The 15,190-nt window shown below is 40.4% G+C and overlaps 1 long non-coding RNA gene across 1 annotated transcript in view; it reads left to right on the top strand.

Annotated features, from left to right (window-relative positions):
- Positions 1-2,180: 2,180 nt before the first annotated feature.
- The window catches only part of LOC135801872 (uncharacterized), a 38,448-nt gene continuing 25,438 nt past the window's right edge, over positions 2,181-15,190 (top strand). Inside the window, exons 1-3 of the long non-coding RNA XR_010550472.1 lie at positions 2,181-2,580; positions 13,372-13,523; positions 13,794-13,976. This is a non-coding gene — a long non-coding RNA (uncharacterized lncRNA). The remainder of the gene's footprint in view (positions 2,581-13,371; positions 13,524-13,793; positions 13,977-15,190) is intronic.

Below are 15,190 nucleotides of genomic sequence, written 5' to 3'. Positions count from 1 at the left end.
TAGTTCCGCTGCCTGGCAGCCAAAGTCGTTTCTTTCCTCTTTCCCTCCTCACTGCTATCCTTCGACCCGTTTTCTCATTTGGTCGCTTTCCCCTAATGGCTTGGAGCCTTTCTGGCTTGAGCTTAATTTTGTTTGAAATTACGTTCAAATTGAATTTTCTTCCTCGTGCTTTCTTTCTGCGTCGAGTTGTGACCTCTTAATGGTTTATTTTATAATTAACATTTGCGTGCCAAGCGCGAGGCTTGGATAATATTAGAATATATACCTGTGCACATAGATTCAACATTTGATACAATTGAATATCAGTGAAATAACAAGTGAATGTTATTTCACATCGTTTCGTTCCATATCATTTCATCCATACTCTTATTGTTATTGTATTTCTTGGAGTGTGTTGTGCATGGTGCGCATGAATAATTCAGGCGTTTGGTTGGCGAAAATCATGATGGCTTTCTGTGCATTTGGGCGATAAGGTTTGTTTGATGGCGACTTTGGTTTGCAAGCGCAGACGACGGCAGTGTTCTTGCTCGCGTGAGCGTGACAGTCCTCATGAATTTGAAGGGAACAAAACCCACCAAGGAGGGTGGTTTGATAAACTAAGGGGGTGGCATGTTCACCCCTTATATATTCCCTTCAAACCCTTCTAAAATTTTGCCAAATGTGAACGGCCTTCTGCCAAAGCAAATATTTTTTCTTATTTTTTATCCTTCAACTTTCATTCTTTATTCTTTGCAGAAACAAAAAATATTTTCTGAACACATTGTATATCAGTTTAGATTTCCACTATAGTAGATGTCTAAATCTCTGTAGATGTTTGATGTTGGCGAAGCGCTCATGTTAAATTCCATACCAAGCTCCTTTTACCCATGCATCTTGCTCGCAAGCACGCAACCCAACTCACACCTATAACTGTAGATGGGCAACCCTCCTCACTACAATCTCGCCAGCGTCCTTTCGCTTTGCCAATGCGGCCAGCGCTCGGTCTCTTTGTGCTGTGCTTGGAGATATCGGGCGCGGCGCGTAAGGATAAGGAAGAGGACGTCGAGAAGGATGCATGCACAACGTAGGTACTTTGGCAGGCAAACACTGCCGATGTTGGGCGAGGAGCAAATTTTATCGGCCACCCTTTTCAACTCTTCCTCTCCGCATGTTCTCCAACAAACTCCTAAACCTCTTTCACCCTCCGCACGCTCATCGTGCTCTCTTATTTCGCACTCCTCCTTCTTCGGCGTTGGCATTTCAAGCGGGCGGCCGCCACGAAATTCTATGCCTTGATAATTAAAACTTTGTGAATTCCGTTGATGTACTTCGGAACCCGGCGCCCGGGCGCGCATAAAGGAAAATTAAATACATAAATAATGTACACACTATATAGATATAGACTATATAGACTCTTTGCATCTATACATCGCCGTCATGTAAAATATAATTCGAACCCACGCCGCGTGCTTGGGATCCGCGCGACCCAAAAGTGAAAAGCGCTTTTCTATGCGATATTTTGTATTGTCTCGGGAATGAACCTTTCTATTTGCGCGCGGAGGATCTAAAAGCTACCTCTCATACCCAACACACATACATTCATACAAAATACAAGTCGATAAAACGTTCATTATCTAAGAACGCATTTCATATTCCTTTCTTTTGTTACCACAGCTTCTGTACCATGAGTAAAACTCCAAGGAAACAAAAACTAATAGCATAATGATTCGCGTGAGACCTTGGTTTAACCGTCTTGGACACAAGCATAAAATTTGAATAAATTTTTGATTACAAATCTACGCACATCTCATTTAAATATAAAAAAGAACTGAATCAACCTGTGCGCGATTCACACGCTCATCCTCCTTGCATGCACAAAGTCGCGCATATTTTAATTTCAATATAAAAAGCGATTTCCCCAAATAATTCACCCCTTAATAGCTGGACACGTAAGTGACCATCAGTATTCTATACAAAATTGTATTCAACGTAAGAAAGATAAAGAAAGGGATGCTGCCGAAGCTTAAGAACCGGTTATCTCAGCTTATTCTTTCGTAACCCACTCTTATAAAATTAGAACGAGACATTCAATATGCCAAGCCAAAAAAGAAATACACGAGATGAATCGAGCGAAGTGAGGGAAGACGTCCGTGAAGAAATGACCATCGCGACTTGAAATCAGTTGCGTCGCGAGACTGATCTTGAGCTATTGCATATTTACAATATTTGATACAGTTTTTTATAGTGTATATTAATGTTTTTCGGTATATTGGTGCAATATTGATTAATTATTAATACGTAAATATTACGGCGAAATTATTGCAATAATCGCGAACGTGTCGCGTTTTATTCGCGCGATTTATTTTAATAATGAACATGTGAAATATATTGTGAAATTGTGTATAAAATGTGTTGCATGCGCAAAATAATAAAAGAGAAAGTGATTTGTTAATAATTGTGTCAATTTGTGAAAATGAAAATTGTGTCTGATTGCGTAGATAATTTGCAATAATGTGGTAAAAGTGTTTTTAATACACAAGTGCCGGGATAACCTTGGGGATAAATATTATTTGATAATATTTCTTAATATTTAAATAATCGGTATGTATATTAATACCTATATATTGCAAAACTTTAATTAAACTGATTTTTCTATTGCAAAAATGCAAAAATATTATTTTTAAGACTTTTCGAAGTAAAATTTATTTTCTTTGATAAAATCTAGGCAAAGTTAATTGCAGAATCTAAATATTTGAAAGATTAATTCATAAAAATTCGCAAAAGAAACTTTTAAACAAGTTTTCGCATTTTTTTGCAAAAATTTTGCATTTTTTCACTTTAATTGCTAATTATACGTTATACGATAATCTGATCTAGATTTTTTTACTTAATTAGACATACAATTAAGCGTATAATCCAGTTTTAAAGGAATTAAAACTTTAACCCAAATATTTTTGCCATAATCAATTAATATATAAACTTTTCACCCTATATACTACACCTACTCTATCTACTATATCTACTACGTGATAAAAATATCCAAAACACAAAAAATGCCTTCCAGGTTTCATATTTATATTTTTAAAACAAAATTTAAATACCTGCTAAACACCTTCTCGGTTTCGTCTTGCTGGAAGTCGTGTTGTGTGTGGTGTGTACGGCGGTCTGTTTTCCTGGTCCTGCAAAAACACGAAATAAACATATAAGTATACTAAAGCTCATGAAAAAGATGGAAAGCTAAAAATTAATAATTATGTTGTTTACGTTTCCTGCATAAATATCCAGCTCGCAGGAGCCGCAAAGTATGCGCACACTTGTGTTCTTGCGTGTTCCGTATACGTATATGTGTACCGAGTTAATTTCGCCGAATAACAAAATAACCCAACACCTGAAGAACAAACACGCCAGCTGGCGACCGAACATAAAACAGCAACAAGCGCAAAAGTTGTATTCGCCATTCAACGAAAGAATAAAAGTAGAAAACATTATTCTGCGCTATATTTACGCTACGTATTTAATCATACAAAAATGTCACGTGGAAGAAAATAATTTAAACTGTAATTTCATTCAAAAGAAGAAAATTTTTCATGAAAAAAATTTTCTTAAATTTTTTTTCTTGACTTTATTTTTCGTGTGTTTCGAATAGCAGTAGTATTGAAATAAAGCGAGCCAGAACAAAATGGACGCTCACTCGGCGTGGGCCTGATGGGCGTCGCGACGCTCACGCAAGAGAGAATAAGGGCACATACGCGACGGCGGTTCTCCGACACGCGGCGCTGATCAATAATGAACACTGCCGTTCGCCATGGAGCCCGACCGCCGCTCAACGTCGGCGACGAATGTCTACGACGATAATAATGAAGGAAAGTGCTTTGACTAGAAATTTCCTTCTATTATTTATAAAATTTAACTAAATCCGCAAAACACTCAAAATGAAATAATAATAGGAAAAATCCATTACTTAAACATTAAAACATAAAAGAAGAGAAAAAAACTTAACAAAAAAAAAAACATCAATTCATCTAGTTATAGATGGAGTCCCGTAGTGGGCTTGGAAAATCGACGCGTCATTATAAATGCACAAAAGTACGTGCCGCTGACGTTTCGGGGCACTAATAGCCTATCAGCTTTTTTTCGGGCGCAGCCTCACACTTTCCTCTCACGTTTCTCGCGTCCGCCCGGCGATGTGATGCGATGCGATGTCGATGATGATGATTTTTACGCGCGGCATGCTCGCGCGTCCCGTACATAAATCATAAATTTTCCGGTACGCTGATGACCGACGACTCCGCCAGCAACACACTGACGCGTCGTGCCTAGGAATAGGTTTGATCGGTCTGTGATCGCCATGTGATCGGTTTTCGCCATCAATTCCATCAAACACACACAACCCACACTCAGAAATAAAAAAATAACGCAATAAAAAATAAAATAAAAAATAAACAAAATCAAGAGTTATTGGTCACATTGTCAGTTCTTTGAACCCGATTAAATCGGATTCAGAACTGCAGCGCTCTCGTTCCATTCATAAGTTATTAATCGATCCGACCTTGACATTTTTTCCGAACGGGAACGCTCACACTTTCATACCCCTCCTCGGTCAGAGAGCTGTGGTGAGCGTGGAAAGCGTCGAACTGCGTGTGTGTGTGTTGAATTTTTTTTCCTGTTCGGTTGGTTCGATTCCAAATGCATCGCGCGCGCATGTTTCAAGTTCGGCGTTCGCGAACCCGTCCTTCGCCAACACAGCACACAATGCTCGCGGACAAAAAAATGGAGAGGAAAAGTGTGAAAAAATAACAACGGCCAACAACGTGATGAAAAATAATACTGATTGACACTGAAATTCTTTTCTATATCAAACAAACACGTCGCGAAAAAAAATTTTGTAACAAAAAAAAAGTTGTAATACTTAATTGTTGTGTGCCTTAAAAATTAGCCGCGCGCGCAGGTTATTTCATTTGGATTACGCAAATAATCAACACAAAAGAAATTTGCACTTCTTTGTGGAGTCGGGCGGGCGCTCGCGCAGATATGGGCTTTAGTGAACTCGGTGAACTTTGTGCTCGTTTGTTTCTTTTATTGTTTGTCTGCGCGCGCGGTGTTATTTTAGATTTGTGCATTTGAAATTTGCAAATTGGATTCGTACTGTTTGAAGTGAGCGATACACTTGCTTTTATCGTTCTTGCAGGTTGTTCTTTGGAATCGTTTGCGTTTTGTTTTATTTTTCATTCTGGGTGCGCGCACAGAATTAAAAATTATATCTTTGTGAGTTTGTTGATTCCCGCTTTTTTTTGCGCATTTTCAGCGTATCGGGGCATCAGCATATCATCAAAAATGACGTTGATGATGAAAGGGGTTGTTGCCGTGGCGTATGCACGTTGTGTTTTGTATTTTCGGGCGTTGTTTTGTCTGCGCGGCGGCTTTTAATGCCAACACGCGCGCGCGTCGTTTGTCTGTGCGGATTTACTCTCCAAACGCAAAGAACTCGTCACGATTTGTTCGAAAATTGACATTACGCAAATGTATTCCTTTTTATGCAACCATCAAAAAAAGATACAATAAGAAGTAGAAAGGGTGGTGAGTGATTGTCAAACTAAAATTATGAACCTTTATCAACGTTTTTCCAACGATGCAACTAATGCTACTCACGCTGATGATAATAATAATAAACGCCAAGGGTGCAAAAAATGTGGAATGCATAGACAACGAGCGGTCCTCCCCGGCTGGGTCCTAGACTTTTGCATAAACAGGCCGGGTAGCGCAGGCACGAAATTTCGTCGAATTTGCATGGCGTAATGAAACCGCCGCGTATCGCCTTTCCTCTCTTTCGGGCCAAAAAGAGGTCGTAGGTGCAAAGAGGACGGTGCCCGATGTAGCAGTGCCTCGGTAATCCGACCTACGGGCAACTGCGCACAGCCACCACACACATGTAGGCAGAGATAGCCGACGCAATAGGAAAAAACATGTGTCAGACGAACCTGGAAACATGCATGTTTCATGCGGGGTGGCTCCCCACGCTGGGGTCGCGGGTGCTGGCGGGGGGAGTGGCACCTTGGGGAACGAGGCAAGGAGGAGGGACTCAAGTTGCAGGCGCGGACGAAAGTGGAAGAGAGCACGCAAGTCATAGGAAAAAAAGAAGCAAGTGGGGGAAATACAGGACTGCACGTTCGGCACGTAGCGGCAAAGATGGAAGGGAGAGCGAGACTCGTCCACAGGGCACGTAGTGGCAATGATGAGGATGAGGCGCAAAGCGGGCACGAAGAGGAAGCACCGTGCGAAAGGGGACGACGAAGAAGCGGCCCGCGCGCGATAAGACAAAAAGAGATATAAATACAGCATGCGCGTACTGTTTTGCATGGACCGACCGGCAGCAGGACCCTTGTGTGCCCGACACGAGAGCGGACGAAACGGACGAAACCTGCGAATCGATCCTTGGACGAGCAAAATGGCTTCGCACACGCACACAGCGACGTGGAAAACCCAGCTGGAAAACGGCGTTAAGGACGCACGCCGCACCGCCCGTCCATTGCAAATTCAACCCTAAAAACGTAGCGGATAAAGGCTGCACATTGCCGCCGCCGCCGATGCTGCCTCGGCCGGCACACAGCTCTCCAGTGTGTGCTCGTAGAGCGGGAGCCGACTCGAATCTGGAAAAATCGGCTCGAGCACTGAGCACCACACCGCCGCCACCAACGCCACCGGGCAACGGCAGCAGTACAAAGGTGGGGGCCGGCAAGGCGCATATTCGCCTGCCGTCGCCGCATGCTCGCCGTGCGTTTTTCCTGCTCAAACAGACCTAAACGTTCTCCGCCAGCGGGAAGGGTGAGCGACGCGGGGTTGGAAAAACTATCAAAGCCAAAACCCGCGCCCGCCGCCACTGTCGAAAAATGTGCGTACTTTGACGTGAATTAATGTGCGTTGCGTACATTCAACTATTCTACTATAATTTCACGAAACAAAAAAAAACGCCGCGTTTTTTGATCGCCAAAAAATTAAAATTAAATTAAATTAATTTAAAAAACACCCGGAAAAAATCAACAAATGATTTAATTATCCATTTGTAAGTTAAGAGCATCCAACCACCGAAGCACTAATGAGCACTTCATCAGCATCGACTTGTTCCGATGATTAGTCCTTTTCAGTTTCCGTTGTGGCGCTGTTGCCGTGTCTCCTTCACGTTTCGTTCGCATATATCCACCAACCACCACTTCAATTTCATATAATTTCACGCGCATGCTGCCCACTCAAGCAATACGGTAATTACTTTTAATTAGACGCCTTTAAGCGCCATAATTAAACAACTTATACACATGCACAGAAAATAATAATAAAAAGCGCAACTTCTCACAATATCTGCGAATGCATGCAAGCGACAAACGAAAACTATTAATATCATAACGAATGGCTTGTAATGAATCATTCGGCGCAATACGAAACTTATTACTTTAAATGCGCAGCGTGTGCCAGAGTGAGAAAAGCGGGCAAGTTGTAAAATGTTCGCGCATTGAATCTAATGAGTTAGACGCGCGTTTATTCATCGCCCAGCGCGCTTTATAATAATATTTCTAGTCGTATAAGAGTTGGTAATTGTTAACAACGTATTGCTCCTCTGGAGAGTGTAGAGTCAACGTCAAAATGTTCAAATTTACAACTAAAATAAAATGTTGCTTTCCGAAAATATATATAGGCAATATAATGCCTTAATATTTATGCTAAGCTTAGAATATATAAGTTCATAGGATGCGAGTAGCGATAAGAGTAGTTTTAGTACGGTCGACGCCGCCTCCGCACACATGCATAATTCAAAATTAATGGATGAGAACAATAAAAGCAGAATGTTAGGAACTCGTTTATTATCCCTCTCCGAAAAGCCGAAAACCGAAACCTATAGAATTACGTACGATATATACGCCGTCGTTATCCGAGGGCGGCGGCGGAGGCGGCAGCGGTGGTGGGTTTCTAGCTGGACGCATATATAAGTTGATCTAACTTTATGGCGTTTGCTTCGACTCCGGCTGTTACCTCACAGCTTTCCGCCGACCGCACTATTCCGCGCCGATATCAACGCCGCTTTCTACGATGCCGCTCCCAAGTCTCCACCGCCGCAGGGACGACCATACCCCCACCCTGCTCTCCGCGCACACACAGTTTCTGCTAGTTTCCAATTTAGTTTCGTCGAACCGCACACACTTTGCGCTGAAATATGTCTAGCATTTCGCAACTATTATTAGGATTGCGGGCGGCGCTTCTCTATCGCCAAAGCCGCGCGCAGTAGCTTAGAGTGTGTGTATATTGCGTTGCCTACACGCGAGCGGCTTTCGTTGCGGCGGCGATGAAAGAGGTTTTCGTTTCGCTTCGTAAACTAATTCGCACATTGCAAATTGCAGGCGTGTATAGAATTTCCTCCGGACCAAAACTTATTATTTCAATAAATTTAAAAAAACGCGTACAAATAAATTAATAATAAATTCAAATTAGCGGTTAAACAATTACCGAATCAATATTTAAAGAGTCCAATGTGCACATTTTTCGCCATATAATTACGCGAGAATGTGAAAAATGTGTTTATTTATTGATATGAAAAACGAACGAATTTGTTTAATAATTTAATTGCTAATGCAATGTCAACAAATTACCATCCGTATATTTTTAACACCGGCCATCGATGAAATGATATAATAATAAAATGCGGCGCGTATTTTATTTAATAATTAGCTCGTTTGTAAATTGCACGCACGTCTGCAAAACAACAGACAATAAAAATGCCGCACGCGCTAGACAATTAAATACAGGTCGCATTTTTAATGATTTTCCATCATGTAGAATGGACAATGCGCTTTTATTAGTATATTGGAAAGCGTAAATGAACGATGAAGAATAAAAACGATTCGTATTATGTGCGATAATGATGCCTCATTAATTCGAGCGCGTGCGAATGTGTGTGTGTGTGGCGCGATGAAAAGGAAAACCGGCAGCGTGCGCGCCCGAAAAACAAAAGAAAGTAAAAAGGAGCGCTACAAAGAGTGCCACAACGGTTGCAGCCGACGTGCGATGTTCGTGTGCGCGTGGTTTGCATGTGGATGTGTTCCACCGCCGAGGTTATCAATGGAGAGCAGCAGAAAAAGCGTGTGCAGAAGGAGAACCGCAGAGACCGAATGGATACCGCAGCTTTAAAAACGCGCGGCCAGTTTCACACCCCCAAGCACGCGTGGTGGCCACATGCCCGACTTCACGCCACAATCTGTACCTAATTTTTTTTCTTCTTCTTCTCCATTTTTCGTTGTGTTTACATATAATCCAAACACAATAAACGCATTTATTTGTTTTAAAATATAATAAGAATGTTTTTTTTTCTTTCTTTTGACTCGAATTTAAAGCAAAGTATTCTTTTCTCCGGGTGGATGTTATCGCGGCCCTTCGTTTGCAAACTCGTCGAGCATTAATTGCAGAGAAGGGGAAGCCGACGTAATAGCCGACGGCGTCGCGGCGTATGCGTGAGCGTGAGAGGACTCGATACCGCCGGCCGTCGCCCGGGCGCCGGCTTGCTCCTTCACTTGGCAGGAGCTGAGGCAATAAGGAGTGGTTTCTCCGGCGGCGTTGGGGCGTCGCGGCCCGGCCAACCTAAGCTAAAAATCTTGCAGAAGCTCCTGGCTCGCAGCTGTATTGATCAGCAGCCGCCGCCACCGCCGTAAGAGTGGGAGTCGCATTCCGTTTGCTCCGACGTAAGGGCGGAGGACGAAAGGAAAGGACAAGGGAGGGTTGCGGTCTTAGTCCCTGCCCGATATACGCACTCACACATCGCCGGCGACACCCTCGAATATTAACGCCGATGGGCGCTTGCCGCCGCTATAGCAAGTTTAACCCGACGCCGCTGCCCCCCTCGCACACCCTCGCCATTTGCCTTGCACCCTCTTCGCCTCATCTTTCATCTTACCACTCGCCGTACACTCCGCACAGCAAATCCAATTAACCCTTTTTCGACCAAACCGGTTTCACATACAGGGTGTTACCACAAAATACAAAAATTTTAATTTTTTTCTGCAAATATTTTCATTTTATCCAAAAAACAAAACTATTAATTAATTATTAATAATTTCATCAAACGGAAAAATAAATAATTTTGTAAATTTTGAATTTTTAAATATCAAAGAATAGTTTCTGATACACCCCCAGAGTATAATACACAAGGGTACAAACTGTAGCAAACAAAAAGGAATAGCAATTACTTTCGGCTGCCATTAATCAAGTAGGTATAAGGATTATGGCGGCCACCCTTTTGCGTATTTTCCTTGCAAGGGGCAAACGCAGAAAAGAAAAATTTCTAACTTTAGGGATCAAGGGTCAGCGGTTCCGTGAGGGGCATAATGGCACGTCGTAAATCACGAATCGTCATAGCAACCAAATGCCACTGAGGCGTTTTCGGAAGGAAGCACATGCAAAATATACACAAATCCAGACAAAGATTAATCGTACTTATCTCAGCATCAGCATCACCCACACCGCACGTGAATAGGCTTAATTTCATCATCGAAAAGATAAAGAAGTTAATAATAAATTAACGCGTTTTATGTAAATTTGCATTGAAAGGCGGAAAAATAAACGCGATTAATTATTCAACGTTTTCGTTGTTTGACTCATTTCATTTGCTTGCACTGTGCTTTGGCAATTGTTGAAAGAAGACAATCGCATTGTCTGCGACTGTGCATCGTGTTTGCGGCGCGCATGCATGTGTATTAACAGCGTATCCAAAGCGTTTGTGACCACCCACTCAGAAGATGGAGAATGCGGACCTGAAGCTGAACTATACGCAAACAATTACACATAATTGGAAAGCTTTTATACAAACTTTTGGTTTTTCAGCGACAAAGCACCGTGATGTAAATATTTCCGAGTTAAAATGATAACAAATAGAACTGGATTAATGATAGAAATTTCGTTTTGCAAATTTTGATTAGTTTGGCACTGTATGCCTAGACTATCCGCAGCTATTTGTATAGAAATTCCGTGGACATTTTGCCAACACAGCGCAAGCATTAGCGACGAGAACAAGAAGCGAACGGATAATACTCGTTTCCGTTGCGTACATGTGCGAACATCCATGCTCATCGCGTCTGTATGTGCGTGCATTAGACCATAGCGCAGCGGCGTTGTGGTGGAGTAATTTCGTGCAGGCCGAAGCTGCGAATTGCCTACGAATGCCGCCGCCAGGAGTGCCTTTCCTACTTTCCTATATGATGGCGCGAAGCCTACGACCACCTCTATGACTATACGACATACCAGGTTTCGGTCACTGTACACACACGCACGCACCAGTCGGAATTCGTTGTTTTCTGGATATTTGCCGACGTGGGTGCGACACTAGTGCGAATTGCAACCAACCCCTATTTTGTCACCCGGCTGGCCGTGGTGCACACTTGCGTTAGTTCCCAACTAATTTTTCCTTTGTTTCGGGCTAGCGCTGAGCGAAACCCGTCGCACTCTATGAGACACAACGGGCTACGATGCCGAAAGCTTTCGCCGCCGCCACCACCGCCAACGAAGCATGGCGCAACCCATGCAAGCGGGAAAGCTTTTCTGGTCGACTCCACGCGCCGCCGTTCGGCCACGTCGACACAAAATGCGTTTTTGTCGCGGACCCATGCTCCGCATTCCGTAATACCATAGCGCATTCAACAAAGTAAAATGCAACAGATTATCCTCGCGCTAAAATTGGAGCCATTCGGCTAAAAGTCACATTATTATACTTTACTTCTTTGTGATTTTTATAAACTAAAACAAGAAATATTAATAATTTTAATATTAATAGTTTTTCACTAACTACAACTAACTACTCAATACTAGCATTTATAAATTTACCAAAATATCAACATTCACATAGTTTCAGAGTGAATGTATCAAGTATTTCGTCTTAAACACAAGTTGTTTTGCTTGTTTATCAAACAAGATATGCACAAAACACGATAACGAAACCAATACACGCTCTTGCGATGCATAGTATCAAGAACACAATACAAACCTCATTTTATACACACTCTAATAGACATTCTTCAATATTAATTTATTAACAAAACTTAAGTTTAACGTTAATATGATACGAGTACATACCAGGTCTTCTCAACGGAATGCCTGGCAGCTGAATATTCACCACTTCTCCATTTCAGTTCACAATAGTTCACGAAACACAAAACACTTGTAATAAAAATCTCCGCACAAAGCACGCCACGCAGGTTACTGAGAACGCGCGCGAATAAAAGAATCACGAACGCACTCTGTCACACAAGCAGTATACGGTTGCAAAAATGCGAATACAGCGGTCGCAGCGACATCAAGCGGATAAATTTAGTATCATCTAAATAATTTTTAAATATTTATCTTTTTATAATTAATTAATAAAAGGATATAATTCAATATAATAAAATAATAAGATATAATATATTTTGTTAATTGATTTTACTAATGTGTTATCTTTGAATTTACTTTCAAGTAAACAATAGATCATATTAATATTAAAATCAGTAAACAACACAATGAAGAACAAGTCAGGACAATCATTCGATCACTGCCTCATTAGTTACACTCCCACTTGCATTGTAATAATATTATGTTACTTTCGTGGTAGACAGAGATGAAACAAACACCATACTACGGTGTTCATTGTATGGCTATGTTTTGTTTTCCTAAATAGCAACCTCAGCCATATTGCATTATGATAAAATTAGAAGCACAATACTCTCATCAGTGTTACACTGATGTGGAGTTTGTATCAAATTCCAAGAACATGACAAAAGGAATACTCAATCAATAATTGTTGATAACAAATATTAGATTAGAAGCTAGGTTATGATGAAAATGCCGTAAATTGTAAGGTTAGGGTTGTTTCCAATTAAAATCTTGAATTTTTTAAATTTTATTTTGTATTTATTTGTTTTTTATTGTGTTAAATGTAAAAAGAATGAATTTTTAAAGAAAAATCTTAGGGTAACTTAAATTCCTACTTATTGTGTGACTGTACAAAGTCCGGGGGTGCATTTTTCTTCGCAATCTTGCGCACTCGCCACAGCGTCGGCGGGCAGACACATCGTTGTCGCCGCCGCTTCGATCGTTAGGGACGCCTGCCTCCGCCTGGCTTACAGGCTAAAAACGCATGCGTCGTCGTACACTCGCTTTCCGCCGCCGCCGAGGGTGCGAGCGAAACAAAGTGCGGACTGAGAGTATCTACGAAAAGAGACAATCCAAACCCACGACTAGGTTTAGCTCTGACAAATATAACGCACAATGCCTTTTTATGATCTAAGATAGAACACATTCTTAAAAAATAAAAATAAAAAATATAAAGATTTAAAAAATTGTATGCAAAAATGTAAATTTACAATTATTTTTTTTTTATTTCAGTGGCCATCGATCTTCCTCCAAAATCTCATCATCCGATGCAACAATTCAAATAGTTTTCACTGATTTTTTTCGGTTTGCAAACAAATTGCAAATATGGAACACACTCACGTCGAAAAAATCAGATGTTCCGGACCGTGTGTAACGAGATAGAGGTATAATGCACATTTCATTCGACGCAAAGCAAATACACAAATATTTAGGCAACTCGTTTTCGTTGTCCGCCATATACGTGTGGTCGTGTTTGCGTCGAAAACATTTGTAATATGATAATAAATAAAATAAATATCGTTTTTTTGCCGGCTTGTGTGCTGCACAAACGTAACGCGATGCACGTGCGTCTCGTAACTGCATGTAAATTGCATCTCTTTGCCTGCAACACTTTTTATTTGATTTTATTTGTATTTTTATGTGAATGCACGAAGATGAGGGCTGACCAATAGGACATTTGCGACATCTAGTGGCGAGTGACGGAATGAACTAAGCTGGGGGTTTAAGGAAGAAACCGTCGAGCGGATTTAATGAGGAGCAAGGAAAAGGAACATGAGGAAGGATATCAAAAAGGGTGGATGGAACTACAGGGTGTTCAAACAAACAAAACTCACATGGTAATTGTCGAATTGAAAGATTATGAAAACATTTTTGTTAATGCTTTGTACTATTTGCTGCTTATAGAATTATTACTGCTTATTTTTATACCAAATTCCTAATATCCTTGCTTTTTGTGTAGAAATTTTGCTTAATTGGGCTTAAATTATGCTAAAATAAAACTTGCTTCAGTTGACTATCCTATTTTACCTTATATAATACAATTTGTTTTTATATTATTTTTATATCAAATTATATTTTGATATTTGCTTATATTGTTCGTTCGGAACATCAAAAAAACGCTTCTATTGTTTTTGTGCGATTTTTTTATTCCCACATCCATGAAATATAAAAATATTAATAAAGTGCACACATTCCTCCTGCTTTTAGTTGCTTTGCTTTGTTTCTGCTTTGCTAAAAATGCTTTTTGTTGATCCCGCAATTATTTCTCCAAAAGGTAAGACGCTTTTTAATTTAATTCTATTGTTTATCTAGTAATTTGCTTGGTATTAGTGGCAGGTAAAACGAAAGAAAGAAAAAGAAAATTTTTCAGTAATTCAGTAATTATTAACTATGCAAGTGTTCGATAATGTCAACAAACGCACAGAATTATTGTTATTGGTACCTTTTATGCGCTACGAATGAGTATACAATACAGCGTGCACATTTGCGAGTGAATGCGTTGTGTAATTCCAGCGAGGCACAATCAATGATGGGACTCGTGGAGCACATGGGACGCATTCCCAGATAGATAGACAGATACAAATCTATATTTCTATTTCTACACATTTAAGAGTATAGATTATAATTGAGGTTATGTTTGGTTATATAGCGGCAAAAAAACTAAAATTTTACCTTTTTTACATTTTTGAAAAAAACATTTTAATTTGAGGTTTTCAAATATCAGGAAAGTTCAGATAGTTGCACATCTCGTATGTGCAATTCTTTATTATTGTTAATTAAAGAATAATAAAATATCAATGAATTACTTGCTAATATTTCATCTGCCAAATGTGTATCGTGCAGATTTGGTCCTGAATGGTACTAGAAAATTGTTGATTTTAATTTTAAATACACTTAAAAACCGTGTTACAAGATGAAAATTTAATATTGCACAATAAAGCAATTTTAAATTGAATTTAGGATGACGTAAAACTATATAAGTCAAAATCTTACTTAGCCAGTTGATATTTCAATGCTAATAAGCTATCAATCACCATAATTGTCAACCAAT

Source organism: Atheta coriaria, unplaced genomic scaffold (genome assembly GCF_025399875.1).
Source record: "Atheta coriaria isolate IRGN ID8LTWV9N9 unplaced genomic scaffold, Caltech_Dcor_3.1 hic_scaffold_13_pilon, whole genome shotgun sequence".
Taxonomy (NCBI): Eukaryota; Metazoa; Arthropoda; class Insecta; order Coleoptera; family Staphylinidae; genus Dalotia; species Dalotia coriaria.
The sequence above is the reverse complement of the archived record's forward strand: the minus strand, read 5'-3'. Positions and strand labels throughout refer to the sequence as shown.